This window comes from Petaurus breviceps, unplaced genomic scaffold (genome assembly GCF_028583685.1).
Source record: "Petaurus breviceps papuanus isolate PSGF00001 unplaced genomic scaffold, PetGlider_PUasm1.0 173, whole genome shotgun sequence".
Classification (NCBI taxonomy): Eukaryota; Metazoa; Chordata; class Mammalia; order Diprotodontia; family Petauridae; genus Petaurus; species Petaurus breviceps.
The window spans coordinates 26953947-26956972 of NW_027185759.1; the positions used below are offsets into that span (position 1 = coordinate 26953947).

A 3026-nucleotide genomic window follows, 5' to 3' on the forward strand; every position below is an offset into this window, starting at 1 on the left:
TTTCTCAGTGGCCATCTATTTTAACCACTTTATTTTATAGATAAGGAAATAGACGAATAAAGAGGTAGGTTGACTTATCCAATATTGCACAGGAAGAAAGAATACAAATCAAGGTTTGAAACTGTATCCTCTGACTATAAGTTCACAGCTACTGTTATAATAACTATTCAGAAGGGATAATATTTGACTATCAAAAATGATCTGTAAGTATACATGACTACAGTTGGTCCCTGATTAAATGTAATTTATAAACATATCAAAGGTACTTGTTACTTCAGGCATTATTTCTGTGTCCTGGAGGGAAAGCAAAGCAAAAACAAATAGAAACTTTCTTCATTCAGGGATGTTATATTTTACTAGGGGAAGGAACAACATGTACACAAGTAAGTATTGCCATATTAGACATGAATTAAGGTCTCTAACATGTCTTTATGTTGGAAATTCTAATTAGGAAATAAATAAAAGGGAAAATTATACAGAGGCTAGTAACTGGGACAGGGTGTGTTCTCCACTGTAGATGGCCTGGGAGTTATCTGTTGACTATGGGTAGGCATCAACCCTTCCAGCTTACCCTCAGAACTAGGACTTTTTGTGTATTTTTAGTGGACATTTTGAGTCACTCTCACTTAGGGTGTAGTGTCTGATTTCATCATACCTTGCCATCCAAGAAGGAAAGGATCCACTGCAGAACGAGAGTCTTATCCAGTTAGGGTGGAAGCAGAAATGATTGGGACTCTATATTAAAGAATTTCTCCGGTGGTGCAGCCTTTAGATATGTCTTAGCTTACGTGAAAAAATGATACCATACTTCCAAATCTCAATGCCTATACCAAGTAATCATCTAGATTTAAAGATACTAAATGTATAGGAATTATCCAAGTCCACGGAGGCAATACCATTCCATTTCTGAGCAGCTATATTGAGAGGGAGTCTTCCTTCCATTAAATTGAAGTTCATCTCTCTCATTTCCATACAATTTAATAAATTCATATAAACCACCCTCCTTTCAACTGTTGAATTGATCTTCCTAATATGCAAGACTAACATCATTACCTATTTTCAGTGAATATCCCCCATTCCTGGAATACTCTTCCTATGCACACACTCACACACACACATGTCTATACATTATATGCATACATATATAAATGTGTGTATGAAGAAATCAATAAATATATATGTATATACATAAACACAAGTACACCTTCCCAAATACTCAAAAATTCCTCAAGCAAACTATTAGAATAGGATCATTAAAAAAAAAACCTGTTATCCATAATTGCTTGAACACAACAGTGAGAGATACAAAAACCAAACCTAACTAAATAATCTTTTAAAAAATAGATGTCACACATTTTCTTCTATTTCTTTTTATCTTTTTGACTGTTTTATTGTTTCTTGATGTTTAATGGTATTGTTAGCTTCCATTTATCCAATTCTAATTTTTAAGAAATTATTTTCTTCAGTGGACTTTGATACATTTCTTCCTATTTGGTCAATTCTGCTTTTTAAAGAGATATTATTTTCAATATTGTCATCCCTCTTTATAGAAAGCTGTCAATTGTCTTTTCACAACTTTCTTTCTTGGCCTTAGTTTCTTCACCTAATTTTTCCTCTACCACTTATATTTTTTAAATCATTTTTAGGAGAATTCTGTGAGCCAAGAGAGCAAAGTTATCAATTGCTAAAACTTTCCCATACTCGTCTCTAAACAATAATAAAAAAGAAGCCGAAAACAAATGCTTGAACAGTAGAGCTAGAAAAGAAAAAGATGTGGAGAATCACTGGCTGGTCCAAAAAGTTATCTTTGTATTGTTCTGGGACCCTCTCAAGGAGCATCTCTTTCCCTCCTGTAGCCTTCACCTTCTCTGGCTCCTTCCTGGTCCCAGCTTCAGCACCTCCACTCCTGGCTAGCTCACCACCTTCTGCTCCCACAGTGGCTATATGTCTATGTGTGTGCTGGCCCTCTTGCGGGATCCTCCTGTCACCTGTACCTCAGCCACCACCAACTTCCAGAGCATCCCTTGTACAACAGGCAGCTGCCCCACCCCACCATGTCAGACAGCAGTGTGGACACCAGCTCTGAGATCTCCACCAAGTAGATGAGAAAGAAAAAAAAAAATGGAGGAGATGGAGAATGGCCAGGATGCTATAGCTAATGGCAATGCAAAGAGGAGAATGGCCACTAGGAAGCAGACAATGAAGTAGATGATGAAGAGGAAGAGGAGGATAAAGAGGAGGATGAGGAAGAAGAATGAGATGGTGAGGAAGAAGATGAAGGTGAGGATGATGAAGCTGAGACAGTTATAGTCAAATGGGCAATTGAGGATGAGGAGGAGGAGGATGTCCATACCAAGAAGCAAAAGACTGATGAGAATGAGAAGACAGAAAAAGGGGGGAGGGGATTACTTTTTTTTTTAAAAAAGAGAGAAAAAGAAAATAAAAGGCTATCGTGACCTATTCACTGTCAGCTTCCCCTCTCAGAATCTAAAAGGTGTCACCTTGAAGTAGAGAGGCCTGGCCCACCAGCAAGTGACCATTCATATCAGAGACCCACTCCTGAGCAATGGACACCAATCACCAACAAGAATTTCCAACAAGGAAGGAAAAAAAAAAACACAAACAAAAACTTTCAAGACCCTGCATTTGTTTTTCCTTAAAAGTACTTTAAAAAGGAAAATGTGTATTTTAATTTACATTTTAAATTTTTGTACATATTGTTAAGGGAGTGAGCCCTTTTTCCTTTGACATGTTCTCTGCCCTGCTTCTGAATTTGCTGACTTGTTCTTAAAAAAATGGAAAAACAATATTTTAGCCCAAGAAACTTGGAGGATCACTCAAGTGAAACGGGGACACAGCCCAGGATGGGAAGAGTCCCAACAAGCCAGCAGCAAGCCCCACCTCAGCAAACCAGCAGGAGATCCTGAGGCCCAGTGTGGCGTAGCAGGAAAACACCCACCAGGACCCTTCTATTTGCTTTAGCATAGCCCTGGGGCAAACAGGCAGCCTCCATATGCTTCACTGTG

The 3026-nt window shown here is 38.3% G+C and overlaps 1 pseudogene; it reads left to right on the forward strand.

The window, feature by feature from the left end:
* The first annotated feature begins 2054 nt into the window (after positions 1-2054).
* On the forward strand, positions 2055-2456 carry LOC138157795 (prothymosin alpha-like; annotated as a pseudogene).
* The last annotated feature ends 570 nt before the right edge of the window (positions 2457-3026 follow it).